Raw genomic sequence first — 13,618 nt, 5'->3', positions numbered from 1 at the left:
GTGCCTTCCGGGGAGTTGATCTTTGACGCGGTTTGTTTTCGTTTGACACATTTCAGAAACTCGGTTGAAACTCGGATTGTGGAAGCAGGAGCAGATGTTCCCCGAAGAAGGTAGAGTTCCGTTTGTTTGTCTAAGATTCTGATCCAATTTTCGGGACGCACCCCTCCTCCATACCCTGGAACACAAAGGCGCCTCGCCGTCTTAGCTCTAGTTGAACACCTTTCCCAAGGCTAAAAGGTGCACCTTTTTTTCCTTTTTTTGGGCCCAGAAAAGGTGCAGCATCTCTGCAGCGAAATCAGTGTTGCAATTGTACGGAGTAGCACAAGAGCAAAAATTGATTACGCATGAATGGAGAAAAGGATGCTCTCGGGGAAAATCTTCCCAGGGAGCGCGCAAAAAAGGCGAACTTTAAATCCAATTAAAGTGGGTTCTTCCGATGAAATCGTATCGCAGCGCAGCTCAAGCCCCTTCATCCATATCCCATCAGCGAACCACTTGAGACAGACAATGGCGCTCGCAAAAGATAAGTTTTTCATAGCTAAAAGGATCACATTACCTACCCCCTTTGAGAAATACAAGAAAAAAGAAGTCGACGATTCGCAGAGTTTTGCATGATAAAGCGCACCCAAAGGGATGCGATATATCAATATTTTTGCGGCAGCTCTTTGTACCTACGGGAAGACGAAACCTTGCAGACGTCATCGTAGACTTGAGTTACGACGCCCGGAGTTCAATAAATTGGTGCGCGGCGAAAGCTGAAACTCTCCTCGCGAGGTTGTAACTCACAATTTGCACTGCGCTACGCGCAGGAAGCGCCTTGTAAAATGCAAATTAAACGCGGGAGAACACGGAAAGTGTGTTGGCTTCGTCGGTGAGAAATTTATGAACACTCGAAGACGGTTAGGACTTGGTGCAGCTGAACTATCGAGTTACGCGCCGAATCGATTTCTTCCTTTGGCAAGCTTCGTGTCCCAAGGACAGCATCCGTAGACGGGGAGAAAAGATAAATAGGATGAAATTTATCACTTGATTGTTTGCGCAAGAAGCAGGGAACGCAAGAAGGACGAAGTGTTTTGCACAAAATTTCACCCGAGTCAGCTGGCCTCAGGACCGTGTCCATTCATTGAGCTGGACGTAGCAGAAGAGAAAATAGGAAACATTCCATTCAAACCCCTAATTTATTTGATTAGTTCCACAGACCCGGGGGTCGTGCAGGTCCTGACAGCGCAGGAATTCGACCTGAAGATTGCATTTTAACGGAGACCGGAGACCTCATACCTACTAATACGCCTTATCTATGAGGACGCCGTCTCGGCGAAGACTTCGTCTCGACGAGTTCCTGTCACAACGAAGACCAGAATCCGTTAACGCGAAGATTCGCGCTGTGCGCGCACGAAAGCTGTCAACTGTCAGGTATCTCGCGAAGTTCAGAACAGGAACGTCTACCATGCAAACCACCGGGTGTGCGCGGCGGAAGAAATGGCAAGACGTCGTCGTAGACGTTGCGTAAAAAGCAGCTGCGCTCCCGTCGGAATGAGTCGAAGAGGAGGAAGAGCAAGACCTTCCCGAACGAGGCAGTATTGGTGAGGTATTTTTTGCACTGGCAAAAACCAGCTGAGAAGGTCGGAGATCTGTGCCGGGGAAAGGTGGAGAAGTAGAGCAGACTTTTTCTTCGGAAATTAAAAATTGCATTACCGAGGGGGAATCCTTCGAAATCTGTAACACACGGAAGTGATCGTTCCCACCAGGCCGTAGAAGCTTCACGCCTGTTCAATGAATAGACTTCATTTGAGGCCGATTTTGGGCGAGCGACCTTAAAAAAGTGGCTACAAATTGGGCCGGAAAATACGAGGCAAAACACAACAATTGGCTGGTAAATTGCGAGATGACCGAGGGTGCCGGGCAGGAGAAAGTGATTTCCCGGCCTTGATTACGAAGATGTCGGCTGTCAGATCCAAATCAAGATGTGCAATGCGCGGGAAACTAGTTCTAGCGCAAATCTCGTTTCTGCAGCGCAAGACGAACGTCGAGAATACATTGTAGACTGGTGGAAACAGGTTTCGCCAGCACAAAAGGAGCAAATCTTGGGCTGACTTAATTTCGCGAGGAATCGTTCGTCCAGAACGGCGGCCAGCCTGTCCGGCAAGCAAAATATATCAAATTACAAAGAGCGCACACAATCGGAGCCCCTAATTTACATATCCATGCGGCCACCGCGCCGGATCTTTCGGATCTCCCGGTGTATCCGCTGGGGATCGCCGCGAAAATCATGATTTATGCGCGTCAGGCACCGACTACCCGGGCGAATCCTGTTCCTTCCGAATCCAGTTTCTGCTTAGCCGTGTCGTACACAGAAAATTAACAATCGCATGAATTTGCATTACCCTGGCGTCCATTGTCCCCGGCGGCCAAGATATTTGCAATTGGAAACATATTACGGTGCGATTAGACCCTTCGGACCGAACCGTTATCGAGTTGCGATCCAGACGAACCACGTGGTCGCGTCGCATCATCAATCTCGAAGCCATTTGTCTGTCGGTGAGAAATTGCCCCCGGAGAGATCTACTTTACCGATAGGCGTCGCCGCCCCTTCGCGGGAACCGCGAAGAGCTGTTGACGTTCGTGTACACTCTTTTTTTTGCAGTCAAGGACCGAAAAAAGAGGTCAGAGTGACATTTTTTTTTGCTTGTACCAACTAATCTGAAGATGCGCCTAATCTTCGGAAAAGGGTTCGAAGGGTTTGACGAAAATTTATTTTATTATAATTAGTTTCGAATGCAAATCAGGCGCATCTCGCGAGCAGTCCCGCTGGGATGACATTTGACAAGATAAAAAACAACCCGGATTAGAGCAAAAAAAAAACGCTACCCCCTGAAGATTCCCAGGGTTGAAGAAGTTTGACGAAAAAAAACGCGCGCGAACGCTCTTGACATTAGAATATCGTGTCACTTCATTCTCCGGAAGTGTCGGAAGAGTTAATGTCACCGTTGTCTTTTTTTTTTGTTTTGTCTCAAATTGCATCGGAAGAGGCGAAGTTTATAAATTATACCCCTGCCGGGAAAGGGACAGGGTGTCCCACGGAAGGCAAGATTCGAGAAAAAAAAGTTTGAAAAAAAAACTTGTCCGTAGCTAATTCCGTAATAGGACTAAATGCACTTAAATCAGAGGTTTTTTGTATTATTTCTTTTTTTGTTCTGAAAAAAAAAAGAATAGAAACACAGGAAGACGCAAAAAGTGCATCTTTTCTTTTTATTGCCAGGGTGCGCGCACCGTATTTATCGTAATAAATTCGAGACAATAGAGTCGGCTACCAGGAAGAACAAAAGTGACAGCGAGCGAGGGGGTCGTCACTCTTGCGTCCACGACGGAGGAAGTAATGTTTTTATGGCCATCGATAATTACTGAGCTGCCGGGTTGGTCGTAAGAAATCACTTGCGAAAAGGTTTGGAGAAAGTTCCCGGAGACAAGACTCCCTGCCGGGATCTGGCCGAACCAAGGGGAATGACACCTACTGTGCGGGGTTTGGAAGATTTTTGCGGAGCAAAAGTGCCGAAATTTATGACTTCCTGCGAGGTGTGTTGCCAAACAGTTCGCCGCGTGACAATCGGTTCCCAGTATTGGGTTCTCTTACGGAGCGAATCTTCGTGGGATTCCGGACACCTCGGAAAACGTCAAGAGCTCGTCAAGCACGGCTAATTTGAATTACAAATCCTAGCTTGATGGAATAGCTCTCGAATCTACCTCAAATTATGCGGATTAACAAAACTGGGATTTGTGACACATTGGATTCGATCCCGCGGTGCGGGATCGATTCGGAAATCCGATACATTTATTTTGATACGTTTGGGAAAGCAATCCGGAACCCCTTTCCCGAAGCATGGATAATATTTAGATACATAATTTTATCCGTATCATGTTCAATTAATTAAAAACAACATTCTCCTCGGGGCAATTCGAGTTGGGCTCAACCGTCGTCGGAAGAAAATCATTTTTCTTGACATGCTCCCGTCACGTCACTCACGTCAGGCCCGGCAACTCTCGGAGAGAGCGAGTGTGTACGAGTGATCTAGATTTCCGAACCTTGGAAAGTGTAACCGAAGGGGACATCATCTTCCTAGGAGGGAAAAAGGGAGAAATGTTTTCGCCAAGAACCCGACATCAGCTTGCTCAGACTGTCCCGTATCGGGAAGAAGATCCTGAAAGGGGGAACAAACGGACGGAAAACAGACGGTTGCTTGAAGAAGGACGACGAAGAAGACCACCACCACGGAACACGGTTGAACATGCCAAGTTGTCTAGGCGTTCGATGTGTTGGTGCGGAAGGATTTCCCACGTTTTGGACGCCATCGTCGTCGTTGCCGGTCTCGGTTCGAGGAATTAATTTGTGCTACGCAATGATGACGGGGCACGATAAGAGGATTGGTGAACCCCTTCTTGGGTTGCAGCGCTGTGACGTAATTGCTCTGTGCAGATTTCGATTAAATTTTGCATGGGTCCGCATCCGGCGGCGATGTTTATTTGCAGGTCAATTAGGCGGTAATGTTATGCAATAACTGCAGCTTCTAATGGCAGGGGCAGGACCCAGACCGGCATTGATTGGCAATCGAAATTAGTGCAATAAATTTTATTGCCCTGTCGGCAGCACTTCTTGAGTTTCTTGGGTTTTGGCAGTTTGACTGCACTGACCGAGCTTTCGGGCTGGTCCAACTAATTTATTTCTAGATTTAAGTAGAAAGCAGATTTGAGTTGTTTTTGCCATTTTGAAGCTACCAAGACTAAGCTCTGGTTTGTTCTAAAACTCAGAAGATGTAAACAACACTGACACACCTGAGTGTATTCACCACTGCGCTGATGAAAATCACGCGGTGCAAAGTGCCCACGTGGCAGGACATCAATTACAGGTTGACCCGCGGAAAGGGTCAACTAATGACCGCAAACAATCACTGTCCAGTAGCGCGACCTGTCAAAATCTTGGCCTGGGTCCCCTCAGCGCAAACCGCGTCTTCCGCACCATTCCTCAAGTACCGAATCCAACACGGCCCATAATCATTTAGTGGCTGTGAAATGCAACCACCGCTAATCCACTTAATGGGTATCACGCGGTGCCGCGACCTCTTCCTTACAGTATTGTTTACCCGGAGGGGTCCACCACTTTCTTTGACCTTCAAGTGTTCACACCTCGTCTTCGCGAGCGCGGTCCTCGGAAATTAATATCCTTCCACAAGTGGCGGGTCGTCGTAAGAGCCGCGCGTTCCGGTTGATAACTCCCAAGTCGCGGCGACCCGTTAAGGGACCACAGCGCGCCTTGTAATCCCAAGACCATCTCGCGCGGCCATTCATCTCGAAGTGCATCGCGCCCGGGTCCCCGTCTTTGTTCACGGATGTTTGTTTAGTGTTGCGACTCGACACGGCGAACAAATATTGAATGAAGGTCCGATAGGCGATCTTCCTGTGTGCAGGTCGTCACGGGACACCTTCGGTCCATTGAAAGAAGACGGAGAAAGGGAGAGTGTAACCGGTAAAGGGTTTATCGTCCTGAAGAAGGGATGACCCTTTAAAAAATAGTTCGTTATATTAATGGCTTTTATGCCTGCTGCTGCTGCTGGTCCCGTTTCGGGATTGTCGCTGTTTAGGACGGTTTTAGGCTTGCGGTGACCGCCCGTCCTGCTCTCGCACCTGCCCCTTGCAGTGGTCCTCGTAAGTCCCACTGAATGGGCATGGCGAGCGTAAAGAAAACAGTTTAGGTTTTGTTAATAGCCTTAAGGAAGCCCCCTTTTGTTTTGCGTCAGCCTGTTTTTTGGGTTTTCGGTCTCGCAACAGAGTTTGCTTTACAAATTTCAATCCGATGAAGGCCCGATAATGCTCTTAATAATTTCCGAAGCGATTTTGGTCGCACAAGAAAGAAAATCGGCAAAATCTCAATCTCCAGAAGAAAATAAATCCTTCCAGCGGGAAAGTACTTGTGAAAATTTATCGATCGGTATGAAATATTCAAATGAGGCAGCATCCTGTTGACTCTTAGGCCGCGGCCCTTACTTTCTCTGGCGGAAGATCATAAATTTTCCCTCCCGAAAGTCGTATCGGATATTGTGACAATCTGGGACGGCCGAAGCCGGGGTTCATCTCCGATAAGACGTTACACTGTTTGTCCTAGAAAAGGGGTTCAAAAGTAGGGCATGGACCATGCCGAGAAAGGGGTAGGTCCCGAATCGAGATATGTTTATTCAAATATTATAATTTTAATTTAATTTAAGCACTGCACTTCTGCGTCCCGAACGTGGTATGTCGATTGCGTGAAGAAAAAATCAGGATACAAGAGTAACCTTTATCCCTGGGACGATGGCATCTTGGAGATAAATCTTCAGGCAGCATCATTAGGGCGTCTTAGCAGGGAGAGATGCTCTACTTTCACTGCTGGAAGGGACAATTTATAGCTAATAAATTACTTTCAATATTTAGAAACACAACATCTACAATCCTCAATTTCTGGGCTTATCCTAATGATGTAGCGGACAACCCGTTCGCCGGCACGGTACGGGTTTGTTTACATTGGGAATTTATGTACTTTGGCTAATCTGGTTTATGCGCTGCGAGCTCATCGTCTAAACGCTTTCTAATGGGCGCCAACGCTTTTGTAGAGTGTCTTCCCCCTTGGTTCTGTCAAACTGCGCGCTTTTTTTTGACAGTTGGCGACCACGGGGAACGTCGACCAAGGGTAATGACACTCCCATTTTATCAAAACTGCTTTAAATTCTGATTTCGGCTTGTAAATTTACGTAAGTCCGTATAATTTGCGACTGACAACCGTTGTGACACGGCTAGCCCTTCCTCCAACCTTCTCCGTCCTTAATGCCTACAATTGTCTAAAGTGCACTTAATTGCTGCCGCTTGGAGTAAATTATTGGCCATTACCACAAATCGCCCTCAGAAAATATTCATGCTCGCGCACCAACCCAAATCCCGGCTCCTAATCCTGACCGCCGCACCTCCGACCAATTTATGACCAGGTTGTCACTGGGCCGCCGCACTCCAGAATGATAATGATTAAAGAATTAACTCTTTAATTCATAAATGCAGCCCTCAACCCTGGCGTTCCGTTTAGGGGCGCCCATTCACCAACAGTCGAAATGTCACTTTCCTGTCAGTCAGTACGGAGCGCGAGGGGCGCTTCGCCCCTTCCTATCGCAAAAATGCACCGTGTAATGAGGAGGAGTGTTTATGTTTTTTTTTCGTCACGTTTTCGCACTCTTCGGGGTGACACGAAAGACATTTGTGTCGCAAATAGAATTGGAAATAATAAATAATAGCCAACTTTGCGCACCAGCATGCAAAATTTAACCCCCCCAAGAAATGTCAAAAGGAGAAAGGGTTGTAATTTTAGATTTACTTTCTGGGAGAGCAAAAAGGGTTGCAGCGTGACGTTTGACTGACGTTTCTAGGTTCGATTTAGCACCGGGGTGATGGTCGGTTTCAATATCACACCACGCATTCAGCTCGATCAATGGGCGAAATATCGAATTTCTAACCTTTTCGAAAGATGTAGGCACATTCAGTGTGTGCCCAAAATTTAATAATTCTGGCAACTCAAGCGTAAAGTTGCATATTGATTATTTATTTACTTCTGCCGGGCTTTGTGCGGAACAAACCAGGCAGAATTATGCCGGAGAAAGCAAGAGAAATGGGTGCAAATTATAGGTTACAAACCGACTTTTGAATTTCCAGGTTCCGGAGGAGGGCGTACGGAGCTAATGATTCAATTTTCCGAACGGTCGCATAAATTAAGCTTCCGAAGTCTTGGGAAAATTGGCCCCGCAATCTTCCGAGGATTGTGTCGTTTGTTACACATGCCTAACCTCAAAGAGTAGCCTAATTACGGGCCCATTGTCTTTCCGGAGGAGACCCCGAGAGGTTAACAAGCGCCTCGGGAAGAAACGCACAATGCGGAAACCGAAAATTTTAGTTTTTGATAGAGTCTCATCCTGAGAACGGACGAGTGGAAAACCACAACGCTGTTAGTGTGCGAAATCTTACGAGGGGTGTCGTAGAGCGAATTTTGATTGGACTGGTTCTTGAGAACCAGATTTGGGTCGGATTTTTGGGCCACTACAAATTGTTGCCGATCCGATCGGATCGCAAATGGCGGTAGCTTATCCCGGGACACCACGTGTAAAACACGCCGTAATCCCTTCGCAAGACCCGATATGCAAATCGGGGCCTCTCCTTAAGGTTATGGGACACCTGAGGCCGATTTGGGTGCCGATTTTCTTTGCCGAAATGCCGACCGGACCGGTTACTGTTTGTTGTTTTGTCCGGCTAGCGGCACGCCCGGTGTTTACCGTAGCGATCAATTTTTCCGACAGAAACCGGACACTGAAGAAGCGTCGAAGCGGAGAATCGGCCTCCAGTGTTTACCGACTCATTTGTCACCCTCTCGAGGGTAGTGTCCCGTCGAGAGCCGGTTGCGAAACCTGTCCCGCATGGTCCCGCGATCGCGCTAAATGACATAATTTCCCGGTACCCGGACGAAGGGTAAAAGGGTTGTCTGCCCCCTTGCGATAAATCACTTCGGAAAAGTGGCCTGCTTGGGCGATAAATAACTGTCAAACAACTGCCGAAAACCGACCAACACCAACAAGTGGTGGCGAGATGAAACAATGGCGCGTCACAAAAGAAAGTGATTGAATCAATCGCTAGCGCAGCTTGCTTGTTTGACGTGCACAAAGCAAGCCATGATTGGTGAAGAACAAAGGGGACCCAAAGCCGGGATATAATTGTGCGTAATGTATTTATTGTGCTCGCAATTTATGTTGTTTTTTACGTTCTTTATTTTGCCGAAGGTCGAAGGGACGGAGTTGCAACAGTTTTCGCCTCCGGGCCAGATTAGGGAACCCGTGAAAGTGCGCCCTCGGGGTACTGAAATTGCGTAAAAGTAGCACATTTTTGATGAATTTTCACGCTTGATAGCGCATTCGATTGGTAGCGATGACAGGAGCGCGCGTGGGCAAATCTGCGCGAAAGGTAAACACGGACGTGAACTGTCAGTTGGAAAGGGAGCGAGCGCGTTGTTTACATTTGTGATTAAAAACTTTCATCGCCGAAAGCGCAGGATGTGGCCTGGAGTGGAATTAACCTCACTTTTCAGTACCCTTAGAAAACGTCAAACCCGTGAAAAACGCAACGGTTTCCACAGGTGACCTGCGGCTGCTTCGCAGCTGTCAAATGTCAAACGCATCAAAATCAATTGCATCGAACATTGACGCGCACTCATGAGTCATTTGTATGCTAATTCGGGTGGTGGTTCCCTGCACGGAACACCGTCCTGCGTTCCTAATCGGTCCATTAGTGCTTCGCGCGGGACAATAAAACGATTATTAATCATAATAAACGCGCACCAGTGCGTCAACGTGCGGCAATATTTCAATTAAATTGAAACAGTTTCTCTCAATTGTTGTCGTCGAGTGAATTGATTTTTTTTCTCCGTCCTGCTCTGGTTAAAAAAGTCCTTGGGCAAACACCGAGCGCGACCAGTTTTTAATCCTGCTCTATTCCGCTGCACGTTCCACCAGCCGGAATTTGCCTAATCTGGAAATTTATCGATCATTAAAAGTGTCGTTCCCCTCGCTCTCATTTTTTGGCACAATTGGGGTCAAAAACAATGGCCATACCGTAAAGTAATAAAATTTGAACGGAACATGACACCGGTGAAACAATTGAAGGGGGAAGTCGTCGTCGTCGCAAGGGTTTGCATAACCGCTTATCGCGCGTCGTTGAACTCCTCGACCCACGCTCCGCTCCCTTTTTTTCTAGCTTAGATTAGGCGATTCTTCACGCGTCATCCTAACCTCTTCAACTCTCTGTCTTGAGGAATTACCATAAATCAACAGAGTCGCGTGATAACAAGTCGCGCTGACCATCCAAATCATGCTGAGATGTTGTTCCCTCGAGGGTCTCCAGCATCTCCCAACGCGACTTCTGGTTTGACCTTCGACTTTTCTTCCCTCCCTAAGTTCTTGATATCGCCGGAGAAAGTTGAAGTCTTTCGCTGCGCGCAAAGTCTCGGAATATTTATTATCCTCGGTTTCACCCCTCGATGGAAATGGACACCGGAGGTTCCAGGAGACCATATGGTCAGCTGACTTTCACCCGACAGCGGTGGGCAACGCGAATCTAATTCCATTTTTATCGCCCGACTTTCATCGACCGTGGCGAGAGTTGGTCATCGCGAGGACTCTTTCGCCCCGGAGATTACATGTGTTGTTACTTCGGGAAAAAGGGATAACCGAAGGGGTGGGACACTCTCCACAGCGGTGGTGGTTTACCGAGTGAGTGTTGTAAAACTTGCGTGTTATCTCGTTAGGTAGTCGGTCCGATCGGCAGGTCGTAAAAAAGTAGTGTTCGCAGGATTGACAGATGCGGAGTCACACCTGTGAGTACGAGGCGGTTGGAACCACTCGAGAGTCCTCGAGTACCACTGCGCCGGTATCAATGAGGGTTCGTTACTTTTTTTATGACATTTTTTACGCACAAAATTTGTTTTTGAAATCTTTGTTTTGCATAGTGGTCCGTTAGTTTGGTGGCGTACAAGCAAAAAATCTACGGGACCATCAGATTAGCGCAGCTAATGATACTTTGTCTATGCGTTTGTTGTTGTTTGGTCCCGGGACGCTGTCAAATCCGTCCCGGTAGGGGTTCCCCGACCAACAAAAAAAGCGAACTCATCACCGGCAAACCGCTGTTGCTTTCACCGCCACACGTTGGTCCTGTGTATCCTGCACGAACCCATTAGATAAATATGAAGATTTGAGCCGGTCCCGGTCGGGGACCACCCGCTGTTCAATTTATTCAATTAATCCTTGGAGACAACTCTGGCCCGGAATCGCCAGCGCAATCAAAACAAACCCAATTAATCCGACTCTAATCCGCTTAGCGGATCGAGGGAAGATTCGATTCGATCGGATCGGCAGCTATTGAGAGGGAGGACGTTCACTAATGACCGCCAAATGACTTGGAACTTTTTCGCGTCAACCCGCAGCGCAGCGTGGTAACACCGGAAGTCTGCGTCTGCCGGAGAAGGGTTCAGCATTACATTTCCATTAACGTGTCGGTACGAGTTATCCAGAGGAGACTTGAAGTTATGGGGGCCCATTTAATACAGAGAGTAAATATTCCATAAATTTATGCGAAACGAACCGCACTGCGTGCGAGCCTTTAACAGATGGTTGCGCGCACCTCTACGAGCCATCCAGACGTCGGACTTTCTACCAAGAAGATCCGAGAACGTCAGGAACTGCTGGTTGAGCAGTTCCGTGTTATGTGTGCTCGCGCACAAATTATCGTTAATTACGCGCGAGGTACTTTGGGATCCCCGTAATTACCAAGAAAGGGTTTCGTTTCGCAAATATTTGATTCGACACGCAACTTGGGGTCTACACCTACCTTTGGCTTTGGCTAGAAGTTGTCCGGTGCGTGTATCCCGCACATGTGGTAATCTGCAAACTGCTCCGACCGCCGGGTTACACACTGGGTTCCATAGAGTTCTGTCCTTTGCACTTGGTTTAGTAGTTGCACTTAATCCTGTGGCGTGTTGAACCTCTTCAGTAGCACTTCTTCACTGTCTCAGATATTGCTGGTTCTCACAGTTCTTCGCACGCACTTTATTTTTTTCGCAAACCCAAAATTTTGATAATCCAAAAGGTTTCGACGAACTCCCCACACACTTCACTTCAAACGGTCAATTTTCTAACCTCTTCGAAATAATATCTCTCGCTTCGGAGCTGGTTCTGCTCTCTCTCTCTCGACACACGTCCGCACGCTCTGACGGTTCGTACTCGTATGAAAGGTGAGCTGACCGATTTCAGGTTCTGTTCCGAGCCGGTTCGCGCGCGCCTCACCTCGCACACTCACACTCAACGCTGTAGCTGTGCGTCCGCAGCTGACGGTGTAGTGGTGTGTGGTGGCAAGGACCTCTCGGAGGGGTTCGTCGTCGTATTGCATTTCCCGTTTGCTTGCTTCCGAGTTTGGTGCGCACGCACGCATACTTGAAGCGTAGAGGTTCCTGTGTGCGCGCGCAAGGCTTTGGGTTTGTGTTGCTTTTTGCGCGCAGGTATTCCGGGTTGTTCTGCCCGTTTGCGCAGAACACGGCGCAAGAAGTGCGACGAAGATGGGGCAGAGGTAGTTGCGATGTGCAGTCAGTCGTCGGTTCCTATCAGACATGCTGGGACGATACGGGGTAAGGAATGGGAAGATGTTACGAGTGCTGAGTTGCGCGACCACGTGTTTTTTTAGGAAGAGGTGCGCTAGCGCGCACGAGAGGAAAAGAGTCAAGGAAATGTGGGAAGGGGAAGCATGTAGTTATTGAAATTGGCAAAGATCGCTGTCGATGGGGTGGGGGAGGATTTGATTTCAAAAGGTTAGACTGTTGCAATTGAAGGCAAATTTTCATATTTCTGAAATCTACGAGTTCACCGGCTAAGGAATTGGTGCTATTGCCATCCAAATTGTCAATTTTTCAAATCATTTTGTAACCAAAAAGATTATTAAGATCGAGATTTTCGATTTGGATGAAACTTTCAGCGTTTGTTTGTCTATATATGAGATGAACTCATGCCAAGTATGAGCCCTCTACTACAAAGGGAAGTGGGGTAAAACGAGGGCTTTTGTTAATTTGATTTGGTTAATCGCGGTGGATTTTCTTGAAATAATTCGAACTGTCAAAAATCCACCAAAGCATCTACCACATTGATCGCACAAAAATCTGTGGTAGAGAAGTATCCACCGGTAGATGCTCTGGTGGATTTTTGACAGTTCGAATTATTTCAAGAAAATCCACCGCGGTTAACCAAATCAAATTAACAAAAGCCCTACGGTCTTTGAAGTTTAAGGTCCAAAAAAGATCAAAAATCTGCAAATTGCTCGCATTTGCGTAAAACTTCATCAATTCGAACTCTCTTAGTTGCATTCGAAAGGTCTTTTAAAGCACTTCAAAATGTGCTATAAACCTCCAGGATTGGTTTGATTTTTTTCAAGGCTTTTGCTAATTAGTGTTAATAATGGCTTCTCAAAATAGTACTTTGACCGGCCCTTAAGGCTGCTCATGAAATATTCAGTAAATAAATTGAGTGCTTAAATTGAAAAAAAAAAATACCTTTAGATAACATTTTCACAAAACATAACATAATTTAATAAGGAACATTTAGTTGCTTGTTTTTCAATAAAATGTTTCTAATCAAGCGTTTTATTTGGACTTTGCCTTTGTATTTTTTTTAATGGTTTTGTATCAAACGCAAACATTTTCAGAATCAATTGTTAAACTGAAAAATAGCTCAAGAAAACAAAAATAACCACTCTGTATATGGCAGCGAATGACCGCGAAGGTTAAAGCTGCCGAAAATAAACAAATAAACAACAATAAACATAAACACTCTGTATATATTTTAAAAATTTGAAAAATCTTGCATTGTTGTCTAAAAATATACAAAAAGACACTAAATATAAATTGCGTATAGTATTCACTGTCTATACTTAAAATTGAATTTTTCTTGTTTGAAAAACTTGAATTATTTTTATTTAATGAGTAAGAAAAATAGTGTTTCTTCAGGACAACTTTTTAGTAATATAG

The 13,618-nt window shown here is 46.5% G+C and overlaps 1 protein-coding gene across 5 annotated transcripts in view; it reads right to left on the bottom strand.

Moving 5' to 3' along the window:
* The window catches only part of LOC120421448 (uncharacterized), a 51,128-nt gene extending 39,310 nt beyond the window's left edge, over nt 1-11,818 (bottom strand). For all 5 annotated transcript variants that reach the window (XM_039584654.2, XM_052709041.1, XM_039584658.2 and 2 more), the window contains exon 1: nt 11,437-11,818. The gene's annotated coding sequence lies outside the window, so the exon portion shown is untranslated. The remainder of the gene's footprint in view (nt 1-11,436) is intronic.
* Between the last annotated feature and the right edge of the window lie 1,800 nt (nt 11,819-13,618).

This window comes from Culex pipiens, chromosome 2, assembly GCF_016801865.2.
Source record: "Culex pipiens pallens isolate TS chromosome 2, TS_CPP_V2, whole genome shotgun sequence".
Classification (NCBI taxonomy): Eukaryota; Metazoa; Arthropoda; class Insecta; order Diptera; family Culicidae; genus Culex; species Culex pipiens.
Note: the sequence above shows the minus strand (reverse complement) of the source record. Positions and strands in the feature narration are given on the sequence as shown.